The 16,766-nt window shown below is 35.9% G+C and overlaps 1 pseudogene across 1 annotated transcript; it reads right to left on the bottom strand.

The window, feature by feature from the left end:
- Window positions 1-9,527: 9,527 nt before the first annotated feature.
- On the bottom strand, window positions 9,528-9,919 carry LOC100429752 (large ribosomal subunit protein eL39 pseudogene; annotated as a pseudogene). Its single transcript, XR_001438792.3, has one exon. The product of XR_001438792.3 is annotated as a large ribosomal subunit protein eL39 pseudogene (transcript).
- Window positions 9,920-16,766: the final 6,847 nt, after the last annotated feature.

Genomic DNA, 16,766 nt, shown 5'->3' with positions numbered 1-16,766 from the left:
TAAATATATTACAATTAGGTCCTTTACATCAAAAGGTCTTTTCAGGACTAAGGCATGCAAGTATGTAGCTTCTGTAAACCGGCCAGAAAGAGTCCACAGTCAGTGGTCTTTTATCGGGAAAGTTACTGAAGTCAGTCTCTTGTCCAATAAAAGCTGTAGTTGTGGCTGGTGGAACAGGAGGTCAGTTAGTCTGCACCTGTGAGCTGGATGATGTTTAATATTGCTTCTTTTAAGGCCAATGCTCACTTAGCTGCTAGAGAAAAAGAAAATCCTTGCAGCAGTTAGGACATAGTTATTCTTTTTTTTTTTTTAGTGTTGCTTTTTTTTTTTCATTATTATACTTTATGTTCTAGGGTACATGTGCACAACGTGCAGGTTTGTTACATATGTATACATGTGCCATGTTGGTGTGCTGCACCCATTGACTCATCATTTACATTAGGTATATCTCCTGATGCTATCCCTCCCCCCTCCCCCCCCCCCACAACAGGCCCTGGTATGTGATGTTCCCGTTCCTGTGTCCAAGTGTTCTCATTGTTCAATTCCCACCTATGAGTGAGAGCATGTGGTGTTTGGTTTTCTATTCTTGTGATAGTTTGCTGAGAATGATGGTTTCCAGCTGCATCCACGTCCCTACAAAGGACATGAACTCATCCTTTGTTATGGCTGCATAGTAGTCCATGGTGTATATGTGCCACATTTTCTTAATCCAGTCTGTCATTGATGGACTTTTGGGTTGGTTCCAAGTCTTTGCTATTGTGAGTAGTGCCACAATAAACATACATGTGCATGTGTCTTTATAGCAGCATGATTTATAATCCTCTGGGTATATACCCAGTAATGGGATGGCTGGGTCAAATGGTATTTCTAGTTCTAGATCCTTGAGGACTCACCACACTGTCTTCCACAATGGTTGAACTAGTTTACAGTCCCACCAACAGTGTAAAAGTGTTCCTATTTCTTCACATCCTCTCCAGCACCTGTTGTTTCCTGCCTTCTTAATGATCACCATTCTAACTGGTATGAGATGGTATCTCATTGTGGTTTTGATTTGCATTTCTCTGATGGCTAGTGATGATGAGCATTTTTTCATGTGTCTGTTGGCTGCACAAAAGTGTTCTTTTGAGAAGTGCCTGTTCATATCCTTTGCCCACTTTTTGATGGGGTTGTTTGTTTTTTTCTTGTAAATTTGTTTGAGTTTTTGTAGGTTCTGGATATTAGCTCTTTGTCAGATGAGTAGATTGCAAAAATTTTCTCCCATTCTGTAAGTTGCTTGTTCACTCTGATGGTAGTTTCTTTTGCTGTGCAGAAGCTCTTTAGTTTAATTAGATCCCATTTGTCAATTTTGGCTTTTGTTGCCATTGCTTTTGATGTTTTAGACATGAAGTCCTTGCCCATGCACAGAACAGAGCCCTCAGAAATAATACCACACATCTACAATCATCTGATCTTTGACAAACCTGACAAAAACAAGAAATGGGGAAAGGATTCCCTGTTTAATAAATGGTGCTGGGAAAACTGCCTAGCCATAAGTAGAAAGCTGAAACTGGATCCCTTCCTTACACCTCATTCAAAAATTAATTCAAGATGGATTAGAGACTTAAATGTTAGACCTAAAACCATAAAAACCCTAGAAGAAAACCTAGGCAATACCATTCAGTACATAGACATAGTTATTCTTTAAGCGTAGGGCGTGCATGACTTAACCCTTGCCTGGCATGGCCCTAGGTCTTGTTTATAATTTGGTATCTTATTGCCACAAAAAGTCTGTCCTATCAGTCCTATGATCTCTATTTGAACATTAATGTTGGTCGATTGTTGTGTCCAAATGATAAAAGGGCAAGGGAAGAAAAGTAATTACTGACATATCTGATGTCCCAAGCCCTTCGTGGCTAGGAACTAAGTTTCTAAAAGTTTTTGGGAATCCCCTTGGCCAAAATGGGTGCATTCAGTTGATGGGGAACTTAGAATTTTATTTTTAGTTTACAGTATCTATATATACACATATATCATATATAATATGATATATGTATATATAAAATATATAGTATATAATATATGTAGTTAGTATTATATATGATATATGTACATATATAAGTATACATATAATATATATTATATGTATAATATATTGTACATATATAATAAAATTATAGTATTATATAATATATATTTTATAATATATATATATAGAGAGACAGACAGACAGAGAGACAGTCTCACTGTGTTGCCCAGGCTGGAATGCAGTGGTGTGATCTCAGCTCACTGCAACCTCCACCTCCCAGGTTCAAGTGATTCTCATGCCTTGGCCTCCCGATTAGCTAGGATTACAGGTGCCCACCACCACACTTGGCTAATTTCTGTACTTTTTTGGTACAGACAGGGTTTCACCATGTTGGCCAAGCCAGTCTCAAACTTCTGACCTCGTGATCTGCCCACCTTGGCCTCCCAAAGTGCTGGGATTACAGGTGTGAGCCACCGTGCCTGGCCAGTATCCATATGTTTTACCACATTAAAATAAAATAGAGAAAAATCATACAATCACATCAATAAAGCCAGAAATGCACTTGGGAAAAGTCAATGCTGATATATAATTTCTTAAAACATATAAACTGAGAAGGAAACCTTCTTAATCTGATTTAAAAATCTACAACAAAAATCACTCATGCGTAACATTTAAAAGTTGAAAGCTTTTCTCTCTGAGACTGGGAACAATTATAACTATTGACAATTCTATTTACCATTTCTATGGAGTTCTTACCAGTATTAAAAAAAACAAAAAAAAAAAAAGAAAGAAAGAAAAGAAATAGAACACGAAATATTGGCAAGGACATGGGACAACTGTACTCTCAGCTATACCTTACTGCTCGAGATGTAAAGTATTCCAACCATTCTGCTGAATGGCAAATTGTGATGCATCCATACGATGAAACACTCTTCAGCAACAAGATGAAATGGATTACATCCAGCAGCACAAATGAATCTCAAAAGTATGCTAAGTGAAAGAGGCCAGACCAAGGGATACATGATACATAATTCTATGTATGTGAAATTTTAGAAATAGACAAATTGATCTAATATGATAAGTGGTTAGCTAGTCGGGGAGTGGGATTTGAACAACTACAAAGGGACAAAACAATTTTGGGGGTTAATAAAATGTTCTATCTCTTGACTGTTTTGGTGATGACATTTGTCAAATTCATAAATTATTCACTTAAATTCTGTGCATTTAGTTGTGTGAGACTTTTTCCTCAATAAAGTGTGTTTTAAGAAGATACCATTAATCACAGCACTAAAACATCAAGCACCTTAGGAGAAATCTAATGAGTAATCTAATGCAGGTACCATAAAACTATAACATATTATAGAAACATAAAGAAAACCTAAATATATACAGGAATTATACCACTTTCATGAGCTAGAAACCTTAACATTTTAAAAATGCATTTTCCTCACATTAGATTTGTAGATTCAATGTTATCCTAATTTAAATTTCTCCAGGGATTTTTATGTTAATTGGAAATCTGATTTCAAAATTTATATGAGATGCAAACAGTCAAGAACAACCAAGGCATTCTGAAGAAGAAGGATTTAAAGAACTTCTATCACTGGATTTCAAGCTCCTTATAAAGCTACATTAATGAAGACAGTGTGCCACTCAGATAAGAAGACACCAATAGACCACGGTGCAGAACAAAGAGTCCACAAACAGAACCGCACATGTGTGGACACTTCAGGGTGTGGGAGAAAAAAAGTACTTCCAATAAATGATGTTAGAGCGACTGGATATACATATAGAAAGAAAAAAGAAGAATCCTGACTCTCCTCACACTAAGCACAGAAATCAATTCCTGGAGGATTCTATGTCTAAATTGAAAAGGTAAGACACTAAAGTGTCCAGAAGATGATGACATAATAGGATAATTTCATGATTTTGTAGTAGAGAATAATTCCAAAAGAGTACACAGAATTACTAATCATAAAGGGAAAAATAGCTATTTATCTATTATTAATCTATTATCCATCTATCTTAAAATTGGAATCATTGTGTTCATTAAGTGACAATATTGAGTAAAAAGAGAAACCAAAATGTGGGGAAAATGTATAGAAACATGCTTAACTGACAAAGGGGTCTTGCTTCACCCTTGAATATTAGTGTTCCTAAGGACTCCATCTCCACAGGAGCCCCGAATGCCCATATTCACTCCTGCAGCATGCATTGGTTGCCTTTGAATTTTTATTTTCAAGTCAAGGTCACTTTAATGACGCTAGACACAGCCCTTTCTCTATATCAACGTATTCCTCTAGGAGTGAAATTCTGCTGTTTCTATCTTCTTAATAGATCCCATTTGGTGCTTGTTTCTGCTCCCAATACCACTCACTTCATTCAGGACCTTCTGTGTTCTTGCCTGGATGATTACAGTAACCTTCCAACTGATATTCTCTAATCTAGTCTTACTCTTGCTCAGTAGATATTTTTTCTAACTTAAAATGTATCACGTTATTCCTACACAGTCCTCATTATAATGTAAATCCAAAACTATGGAAGTCCATGATCTGACTCTTGCCTATTTCTCCAACTTAATGCCTCTGCACTCTCTATACTATTCAGCATATAGAACCACTCCCAATGTATTACTCTCTTAGTACCTCCAGGCCTTTGCATAAATTTCTCCCTCTGCCTGGGGTCCTCATGCCTCCTGTCTTTGTTTAGAAAACCTTCACTCATTTTGTACATAGTAAAAGACTTTCATTGGCTCTCCTATCGGGGCACCTTCACAGTACCTTGGGCTTCTTTGATTATATAACAAACCAGAGGATTGTAACTACCTTTTCTGTCTGTTTCTATTTTATTTCTCCACTGTCAGCCCCTATGCATATTGCCTGGCAAATTGTAATTGCCCTGTTAATGCTTGTTAAATGAATTAATAAATGGAAGTAGGCACATATAGAAGAGACCCAGATGATTGGCGTTAAATTTATGAGCAAAGAACTTTGAGAAAACCCAACTCGAATTTAACTGACTTAGGAACAATATCAGGAGTTCCAAACAGAAATGCTTTTAAATGAGAAAGCTTAGCTTCTTGACAAGCCTGTCTCTCAGTAGAAAATTATTTCCATAATGAGTCACAGATTTCCTGCTTCTGTATTCAGCTGCCTGGAAAATGGATGGAAAGCGAATGGTCATCTCAAAGGCAGGTTTGGAGTAGGGCCGAGGAAGACTTCGTTGGTATTTTTAGGGATTCTCAATTATAGCTAACATTAAAATTATCTAGGAAGCTTTTAAAAACATCTATGCCCATGTCCTACCCCTGATCAATTCAGTCAGAATCTCTGGGAGTGCCTAGGTATTGATAGTTTTAAAGTTACCCAGGTGGTACTGACGTGCAGTCAGTACTGAGTACCATTAATTATGCTACTGAGAAATTAGAGCCATGGATTTTGCAACTTCCAATATAATCACCAGGTGGTGCACTGTTTTACGGTATTTTGAACTCATTCCATGATTTCAAGTTGCGTCTGATCAAATGTTTTTAAAGGCAGCTTAGAATAAGCTCACCTGTCTCAAAGACCTCAATTTTCAGTTTGCAACTATCATTTGAAAAATTCTTCTGAATATGGAGAGATGACGGTCTCATGGAATCTGCATGACCAAGGACTGTGTCATTGAGCTTGAAATACTTGCTTTTCAACCTGATGAAGATATTGTTGACCTATTTTAGTTGTGTATAAAGCTTAAAAACATGTTCAATGATGGGAATTTGAGTACCTGGGCACATGGTGAAGGCCTAGAGTTTAAGGCAGTAGTTTTCAACTTTGGTTTCAGGTTAAAAATCATCTGGGGACCCACTGCAGGAAATTCCATATTATTTGGTGTGGGATGAGGCATTACCTAAGTACTTTTCAAAATCGTCCAGATGCATCCAAGTTTGAAAATTGCTGGTTCAAGGATGTTGTCCTCTCCTTTGTCTCTTTTTGTTGTTGTTGTTAAATGTATTTATTTTATATTTTTCCAAGTTTTATTTTAGGTTCAGAGAGTATATGTGCAGGTTTGTTACATGGGTAAATTGTGCGTCATGGGGGTTTGTTGTACAGATTATGTCGTTACCCAGGTAATAAGCATAATATGTGATAGGTAGTTTTTTGATCCTCAGCCTCCTCCCACTCTCCACCCTAAAGTAGGCCCCCGTGTCCATTGATCCCTTCTTTGTGTTCATGTGTACTCCATGTTTGGCTCCCACTTACACTCTAAGAGTTGTGCTATAGGGCCACAGTAAGTTATTTTTAACAAAGTCTTAAGAAAAGTCTTAAAGAAGTCTTAAGGCAAGTACTTGCCTGCATTTGGTTGTTTCCATGCTGATGTTTTAGTTGTATCAAGTTTATTTATCAATTTAAAAGAGAAAGGAAACTAACAAAATTGAGGTATCTTTGCATTTCTTTAGTGTATTTCGGTGTTCAAAGTTTTTTGTTTGTTTTGTTTTGTTTTGCTTTGAGTTTCCTTTCATTGTTTCCCCTATATTTTATCTTCCATCTTCTTCTGAGACTCTTAAGTTTCTTGATTTGAAATTCCTCATTTTTATTATTTAGTCATTTCATGATTCTCTTCATGTCTCTTATGTCTTATTTTAAATTCTCTCACAATTTTCTGGTTTATCATAATCTAGTTTTTCGTAATTTAAAACTTTATAAATTCATTATTTGTTTGGGCCTCTTAACTTTTAGTATCTCTGTTATTAGCTTTCTTTCCCCCTTTTTATTCTTAATCATTTAAGATGTCAATTCTTAATTTTTAATCACCTTTTAAAATGTTAATGAATTAAGGTCCTGGTTTCCTGACTCTTTTATTACAAATATTTTTACTTTCTTTTAAAACTTTAATACCTTACCATTTTATTATTATTTTATTTTAAATTAAATTTTATATATTTTAATTTTTAGTATATGATTTATCTTTATAATGGTAGGTAATAAGTAGTTATACAAAAATCGCAGCCCACACCCAGAATAAGATAAGAAACATCTTCATTGTGACTGTCCCTTCATATTCCCATTTATGGATTTCAACCTGGTTAAATGCTGGTTTTACAAAATATCTTTCCTCTAGTAGCTTAGGATTCTCAGGACAATTCAGTTACCCAAAACAGTCATAATTCTACCTGTTTAATGTTTCTGCAAAATACCCGAATGATGCTTTTGATGTCTGATATTAACCAATCTTTTCATGAGGCGCTGCACTTTGGAAATTGTAATCTTAACATCTAAAACTACTCAACTTTGGAGGAAACATGTTATCTAAGAGGAGGGGGAGAGAGGCAGCAGCTTGAATACATGTCAGTAAGAATTCCTAGGCCAAGTCTTCCTGCTGGTTTTCATTAAGATTCCCGACCTGTAAATTTTTCTAATGGAAGAAAGGTATTTGGTTCCTGGCCCTTGCTCTGATGAATTCACTTCCTTTACCGCAGATCTCATTTTGTTATTATCCTTTTTCTGTGGAATTACAGGAGAAGCTTTCTGGTGTGTGATCCTTTGCATATCCATTTCCTAATATTCATGTGCCCAGAATGCTGGTTATTGCCAGGAGAATGTGGTTTTAGATGAACTCAGCTGTACTTCTGAAGGGTGGCTCTCACTCCTTCATATTCTCTTCAGTGGAAATTCCAGGCCTCATTAGATGGCTGGAGTTCAGGGAGAAGGGAATGACCATCCAAGTCTTTGGCCCTGGGTCATTGTCACCTTTGGAAAACATTTTAAGATATAAGGAGGTGGCTGAGTCGGGCTTCTCCTATCTGTTGCCCTTTCTCCCAAGGAGGAAAAGGATGGCATTTGGGAGACATTAAAGTCTTTAAAGGTAGACTCAGTCAGTCTTCAGGATTTGGGTCATTATATTGTGTGTTGTGGAACCCTTCTTATTAATGATATATGTCTCTTAGTTGAAGAGTTACGTTACAGTTGAGGGCACACAGCCCAGCAACAAAAACTAATTTTAATGTACTTGAAATCTCCTACTAACATTTTATATAAACCACAAAGAAAATCGAAAGACATGATTAAGAGCAACACATCTACACTCTAACTTTCTCCTCCTTCCCATACCCACCACACTCTTTAGTTGCTTGGACCAACTCTCTCTCTCATGGTCTCCCAAAACCTCCTTGTTACTTGCTCTTGATTCGTTTATATTCTCCCTCTTCCCCAACTCCTTGTCCCCATTTCTTTATTATGTGGAAAGGCATGGCCTCCTTTTTTAAGAAGGTAGTGGTATTGGGCTGACAATTATGATTCTTTTTTGGCAAACCAAAGGGAGTACAAAAGAGGGAGGCTGTGAATGTTCAAAAGTGAGTCACTTTTACCCTGTCCTAGCTGTTTTTATGTCTTTGTAATTTGGTTACAGTTTGTTCTGTTGGTAAGCATATGTGAGATTTTTCTCCCCGCACCTAGTGACACTTTCTTTTCTACTATACAATATGAGGAATGAGATCTCTCACCCTGTCTCATAAAGCCACCCATTCCCAGTCTCTTCATGACTGAAGTCCTCACGTCATTTTATTTCCTGAGGGAAGTCCGTGAGAACCTCTTTACTTGGCTGACTAACAGAAAGACCCTTGCCCTGTGCAGGTGTCTAGATCTTCTTTCACTTTGAGAAGCTAGTGGATGTGCTCTACCTTTGCTAAATTCATTTATCCACTCAACTGGCAAGAGTGGATTTAGCTGAAGCTATACTCCAGAGGAATGTGTGCTATATTAACCAGAACCTTGTTCATCATAAGAAGACCATGATTGTAATATTTTTGGTCTAGTAGTATCTCTGGAACATCCTTCCTAAGGACTAAGACCTCTCCCCAACAAAGTGGTTGGTTGAACTCAAAGAGTGGGATGGCATTTCCCATTTGAGGCAGAGTCATTGGTAGGGACATTTCAAATGAATGATCTTGATGGATTCTTCCAACCATTGATGAAATTTAGTCTGTATTATTGTTATTTCCGTTTTCAAATAAGAACACTGAGGTCTAGGGAAATTGAATGTGTCTAACGTTGTGTCAACCTAAATAACAGACAGAGAGATTCTCTAAATAGATACTGAGTTTATTTGGGAGTGCACAGGGGATATGCAAACCTGGTATATGTGTGATACTGGGACTACAGGCATGTCCAAAGAGGTGGAAGAAAGAGGAAGCTTTTAAAGGCAAAAGAAAAAAGCTTATGTAATTTGTTTTGAAACAACGAGAACATTCGTTACAGGGGCTTATCCCAGGAGTTTGTGCCAGTTCATAGGTGAAGATAGTATGTCAGGCAAATGTTCTTGTACATCTGACTAGCTGTCCTTGTGACTAATGTAGCAAGCTACGGTTTAAAAAGTCCTAGGCAAGAGTTCTTATTACATGCATATGTGTGTAAGAGCCCTTTAGAAAGTCTTTGTGAAAAGTTCTTATCATAGGCACGTGTGCACGAGTGCCCTCCCTCCTCAGCCTTCTGGCTTTATTTATTTGTTTGTTTTTATTAGAGTTTGACAAAAGTGAATCTATCTTTTTTTTTTTTTTTGAAATGAAAGGCCTCATATATTTATTACTGAACCCAGCCAACCAACGCATTCATAATAGATTCAGAGAGGAAAATACATCGAACTCTCCAGAGAGTGGTGACATTTTCAGTTTGATATGGTAATGTGATCGTGACCTTCAGACAGCACAAATATATGTGCCATCTCATGTGCAATTCCTTATAGACCCAGCTTGGTTCTTCTCCAGTGTCTCCTTTTGGAGTTGTACCTTATTTTATTTCCAGTTTTCATCCGAATCCACTGGGGAATGGGACGATTTTGCTCTTGTTTCTTGGCCAGGAATCGCTTAATCCTGAAAGTCTTGTGAGAAGACATGGCGAGAAGTGGAGGCAAGAACACACCACGATGGCGGAGAAAGGACAGTGAATCCATCTTGATTCTGACAACTTTCACATTTCTTTCTTGTCATTAAAGTCCTTTTTCAAAAGCATTGCTGATCAACCATCTTGTAGTTGGGGTTTAATTTTTCCTCAGTGCCACGAGGGCTTGTCCTGGTTATTGGTCTGGTCCCACATCAGGGAGATGGCCAGCAATTCTAAGCCAGTGTCAAAACCCATTTAGCCACCTTTTGAAGAGCTGATTCGCAAGCTAAGTTTGCCTGGAGTTTATTGCTAAGTTCAATTTTGTCAATTCCAAAGGTGTTGGTTATCATTTTGAAGCACTGGACCAGTATTATTTTGTTGAGAGTATTGTTTCTGCAGAGGCTGGATAGGCAACAAGTATAAAATTTAAAGAAAATAATACTAAACGAAACCAACAACAACATAAATCTAGTTTGGATTGGTCAATGATTCTGGATCAAGAGCCTTAGCCCAAGGATAACCAACTAGACAAATTAAAATGCCATGGGGAATTGGGTGAGTCCTGTTGGTGTCATTGTGTTCTTTTATGTAATTGGATTAGCAATTTTATTATTTAGTACTCCATGGTTGGATTAAATTAAACCAGAGAGAGAGTGCAGCAGTATTAGGGATGCTGCTAGAGTTGCCCATTAGGTGGACTAAAGGATTTTTTAGGCCATGTTAAAGTGTAGGTTTGGCATGACAGGTCCAACATTTTGTCAAGTTATTTGTAGAAGCTACTGAATGTGACAACTTAATGACACCATTATCCTATCAAGTGAAAAATGTAGGCATAAGTAATGAAAGGTTAAGAGGAACAAGGGTCTCATTACAATGGTGAGTATTGTTGTGATGTCTTAGGAAAAGATGCGTACATCGTGAATCCATCAACTTCTCATCCTGATATGCAGTTTGAATGTCTCTGGTTATGACACTGGGCAGTTCAATGAACTCTTGCTGTCCTATATATTAGGCACAAGGTTGGCCCTTGAAATTTACCTCAGATTATCTAACTTGTAGGGCTTCAGAAACAGAGCAGTTTTTGTTTATAGCTGGACACTTGTAGCCAGATACTGGAGGAAGCTGGGAGAATTCAGAATCTAGTCCAGTCTCCAGGTAGATAACAAAAGCTTGAAAACAACATACAGGATTATGATCCAATAGCAGGGGTATTATAGTTTTTCTTTGGAAACATAACTTTCTTTTTCCACCGTCATCCTGATTTTTACCAGAGGTAATCAGAGTAAAACAAATTTGTTTGTAAAATAAGTTTCATAGCTTGATCACTTATTAATCCATAAATGCAGCAAGAATAGTGATTGACCACTTAGGACTCTCGAATTTATAAACTTCTTGAGGCTACGAAGGCAAACCTAGGCAGTCTGCCTGCAGTATCTATAAACAATTTAAATATGACATCCAGTCAAAACCTTGGTAATATAACCTGTGTTTTCAATTATATTCTGTTAAAAAGAGAACAGATATTTATTGAACTTATGCAAATAGTTATATTACCATACACATTAAGAATACTCATGAAGAGTTTCCAAATTTTGAAAGCATTAGATAGAAAAAGTAAATGTTTCTACTTTTTTTCAAAAAAAGAATACTTAACCAAATTACTGTGAACTATAAATAGTTTAAAAATTTTCCTTAAATCTGAAAAGCAAAATATTTAAGTAAAGAACTGACAATGTTTTAAATAAAAGTCATAAAAATATTATCTTCAACAATTATTTAATCTCATGTAATTTTTGTTTTGTTTGATTTTGATCACCAGTTTCATGAACGCTTCAGTATCTTTATTAGCATTCTGACAATTTGTATTTAATCCTTGAATCTTAACTCAGAAATATGTATTCAAGAGTAGTTACCAGGCTATTTTCCATGAACTGATTGCAGATGCTTTCAGAAAAAACTCAGTACAATAACTGTGGATGACAAAACCTTAGAATAACCATGTTTAAAATTGGATGAAACGTCACTATAATTAGCCGTTGATAAGGAAGTTTGTTATTTTTGTGGATTACAACATAACCATTTTAGATTTCTATAAGTTTATAAAACTTTTGACACCTATTAATAACAAACCCATAAATGTAACAGAGAGGATCAAGCATCACTTATCATTTGATCTTGCTTTCCATATAATCTAATGTATCAAAAATCCTAATTATTTGACAACTCTACAAGATGAGAGAGAGATTCTTTGATGTTCTCCAGAGGCCCATCTTAATTCTAAGTCAAAAAGTTCTATCTTAGAAGTTGATTCTGGGAAAATCTACCAAAGATGTCAAAAAGTTTAAAACACCTTGTAAAGCAAGATTACAGGTTACTGTAAAATAATAGCTATTTATTTAACCAGGTTGATAATCAAAAGACTTCAAAAGCAATACAGAATTATTACATGGAAGTAAAAAATCTTAACCCTTTCAAAGTTCAGTTTTCTGAAGTAATCATAAAACCAAATAAAGACAACCTGAAACCAGAAAAATATTTTTATAACACTTAGAGTCTTTGTTTCTTAGACCAGTCATCAAAAAGATAAAACAAAACAAGATAAAAATAAAAACCTTTTGCAGTGTGATAGCTCCTACTTACGGTATACCTAGTTAGATAACCTGGAAGTTTAACCTGATAAAAAGGTACTTGAATTTAATCAGAAACTGGAAGAGTGTATATATATCTGTATAAGGTTATGAGTATCATATTATGGAGGAACATAAACAAGAAAACTAGTACCTTAAGAAGGGGAATACATGGCTCTTAGTAAAAGCATGAAAAATTTCCTGGTATATGAAGCAACTCAGACACATCAGGAAATACCAAGAGCACAGAATCAAATTATACTAGAAGAAAACATTGCTCTAAGCTGTAAAAATGCAGTTCAGAAGATGGTTGAAATTGTAAAGAAACAGATTTCAGAGTTAAATTAAAACCTTATGCAAATTTTGCTAAGAGCAGATCAATATTTCAAGAAAACTTTACTGTTCTAACATAAGGAATCAAAATCTTATTTTTTGTATCAGTGTATACATTTCAAAATCTAAACCCAATCTTTAGAAAGACTTATAAATAATTCTAATTGTAGCCAGTTCGATCACGCACAAATTTCTTTCATAAATATATCTTTTACAAACCTTTTAAGACTTTTTCAGACCATCTATGGCAAACTTAGAATTCTAGTTTTGTCCTATACTTCATCTTGCTTAAATAACCCATCATTTTATGTTAGGACAAAAATTTGCCACACAAGATTCTTTCTCATACAAAATTTTTTCTCGTTTCTTCCTTTCTCTTCTACTCCTTACCAAAAGTACATCTTCATACCTAAAACTTTCCTCACATCTCTCACTCGTACTAATGGTTTCTTTCCGCTTTTTTATTTTCATCCCATTTCCTTTTTGAAACAATGTTTAAACAACCTCCAAAGTAGATTAAATTATACTTTTTAACAAAAGACATATTCTGTTTTCTTTATAATTTTTCTCATCAAAAACACCTCTTGGCCTGTATGTTGGCTCATAGTGCTGTAATCCAAGCACTTTGGGAGGCTGAGGCAGGTGGATCATTTGTGGTCAGGAGTTTGAGACCAGCTAGGCCAACACGGTGAAACCCTGTCTCTACTAAAAATACAAAAAAATTAGCTGGGCGTGGTAGTGCACACCTGCAATCCCAGCTACTCAGGAGACTGAAGCAGGAGAATCGCTTGAACTTGGGAGGTGGAGGCTGTAGTGAGCTATTGCACCACTGCACTCCAGCCTGGGAGACAGAGTGAGACACCATCTCAAGAAAAACACACACACACACACACACACACACACACACCCCTTAATTTTCTTTTTTTAACTTTTCATATAGAATTGCACATATTAATTAAAATTTTTGAATTTTGATAACCTTAATTTCTAGTGGAAACCTAAGAAGTAAGCAGTTTTGAACTGTTTGCCATATATGAACAGCTTATGAATGTACCTCTTATATTAATAATTTTTGGAAATGTGAGCTTCTTTTCATAAATAGAACAATTTTTCAATGTGAAACAAGACATTTATTAATAGACTCAAATATATTTTGTTTCTTTGTAATAAGAAGCCAAAAGTAGATGAATTTAAGCCTAATGTTCAGCAATTTATGTTTCAGTATTTTGTCTTAATTGGAAATGACCCAGGCGTTTAATGAATATCTGTTAATTTAATAAATCATACCTTTAAGATTTCAAATTTCATGAAAAATTTATTTGCAAACATTTACACAATTTACATTTATCTAATTTATTTATTTCTTGTAGTCATGCTTAGATTTCTTATGAAAACTGAGGTATTAGACAAAGTCATTCTTTCAATTATTTTTCTGTTAACTATTTTTATAGCCTGTGAATATCAGGTATTCACCTAAGTATGAACCCTGAAGCTAAATATCTGGATATTTTGCCAATAACTGAGAAGACACAGCTGTTTTCACTAAACCAACAATATTAAACCAGCTTTCCTTATCAAAGAGTTATATTAACACTGATCATTCTGTTTTTAAACATTTAGCAGAGACAAATATCACTCTGCTTGACCAGCAAGTCCAGGTCAAAGAAAATATATGCTAATAATTCTGAAAACATCTTCATTTTTATTTTACAACAAAATTAAAGCCAGCGTATTTGCAACATATTTGTTAAGTCACATAAACTAAAAGGAATTTGGGTTAATTACTATACATTTTCAGTTTCAAGTATTAATTTATATAAGTGCTCATTTATCTTAGGCCAGTCAGAATGGAATTTCTTAATGGATTCTGGCTAAGCCAGATTTTACCATGTAGACACAACATACAACATGGGTAAATGTACATGAACACATACACACACAAAAATCTTCTAGCGTTCATTTTAAAAGTTTAGTCATGTGACGGTAAAACACAGTAATATAAATTCATCAGTTTATACAAAGACAGTTGGATCTAAATTATATTTCTGGTAAAATTAGACAAGTGAAGATCACCTTTTCAGATATTTAAGCTTCTCACCAATGATTTTGGAGAAGACCTTTAAGATTTTCCCTTTGTCCTTGATAAATAATCTTACGAAGACTGGGGACCAAATTTTGGGCAAAGTAGTTTCCTTAGCAGTGTAAAATAACCCTCTTTTACCCTTTCCTTCCCCTTCTTTTAGGCTCAAATAAGATTAGGGGTTAATTCCTTGGTATATACATTTCATTGAAATGACGTAGGAAAAACATTGTTCAAGCAGACTTTGACTTATTTTTGTCACGATTTCTACTAATTACAAGGTCAGTTACAGCAGTGAGATCTTATCTTAATACAAAGGAAAAAAATGTCAGCCAATTTGTAGTATGCAGGGAAAAAAGAAAAAAATAGGGAAGTCTGAAGCTTCTACATGCCAGCATTTCATTCAGACTTTAAAACCGTATAGTTGTTGTTTCTTAGATAGTTTGAATAATGATCATTTAAGTTCTGAATTTTTCTTGATGAAATTTGCCCATCAATTTAAACATGAGCATGAGAATGGGCCATAATATGTAGCTAGCTGGAGTCCCAGAAAAACTGGTATGTCTTAATATTTGAGAATCCCTTTCCATTTCTTATCAATCTCTCGAGAACCATGAAGATCCTATTTCTTGTTGTAGAAAAAGGTAAGGAATATACTCTCCAAACGTCCTTTATTATTAAGATGACCTTATCCACATCAGGTCCTATACGAAGTCAGCAGGGAGCTTACCAAAAAGAGGAAGGATTGGCCTGAGAAAAGACCACTAGCAGAGAAAAGGCAGGCCATAGAAATGGAGAGCTTAAAGGGCTCTAGTGACTACTGTACACTGGCTCCAAGAATCATCAATTCCTTCCAAAGGTGTTGTACATCAGGTCCCACTTATGACACCAGATACATCAACCTAAATAACAGAGAGATTCTCCAAAAATATTGAGTTTATTCAGAAGTGCACGAGGGAATTGCAAATATATGCAGTCTACAGGGACTATAGATATGTCCAGAGACTGAGGTAAAGGGAAAGATCTGGGAACCACCATAGGAGTGTTTACAGCATTTGTTGTTCTCAGCACTACAGAGAGCAAGTGAGTATCATCAAATCTGCATGTGCTAATTATAGATACTTGGCTGACAATGTTATATAGAAATTTCTCCTTAAACCCAACTAAGATCCAAGGTGCATTACAACATTGAACAGTATAATTATAAGTGATGATTTCTATCCCTTATTCTATCCTATTGATGAAATACTTTCAGTTACAACACTCTCATTCCCTTCTCCTCCACCTCAGGAAACTCAACATATTTAAAACTATCTTGCTTTGTCTCCTATACTCCTAATCTCGGTGAAAGACAACAACATCCACCTTCAGGAAGGAAACCATGTTTCCTCTTTCCCTTCCCCAGCCACACTTTCCGTCTACACTGGTGGCTAAGTCTTGTTGATTCACCTTCCTTTAAAAGCTTATATCTATCCCTATCACTTCATCCTTGGTGGTATTCCCTTATTTCATCCCCATATATAGACTAATGTAAAACTTTCCCATTATTGGGTCTTCCTGCAGCTACTTTTATCTCCCTTCAGTGGGCCTTTTTTATTGCTGCAATAATTTTTCTAAAAACACAAATCTGATTGTCTCACTCTCTTGCTTAAAGCCCCTTGGTGGCTTCTCACTATCTATCTACTGGTTAAGTCTAAATTCTTTAGTATTGGCCATGCTATCTCCTGGGCTTCATTTCTAAGAATGCTGTGCACTGACCTCCTTTCATCACCCCTACCTGTGCTGTGACCCCTTTTGAACACTGCTGCCAACTGCATTGAAGCACTAATAACTATTGTCAGAGGCCAGGCTATGCCAGGCTCTTG

This window comes from Macaca mulatta, chromosome 12 (genome assembly GCF_049350105.2).
Source record: "Macaca mulatta isolate MMU2019108-1 chromosome 12, T2T-MMU8v2.0, whole genome shotgun sequence".
In the NCBI taxonomy this organism is placed as follows: domain Eukaryota; kingdom Metazoa; phylum Chordata; class Mammalia; order Primates; family Cercopithecidae; genus Macaca; species Macaca mulatta.
Note: the sequence above shows the minus strand (reverse complement) of the source record. Positions and strands in the feature narration are given on the sequence as shown.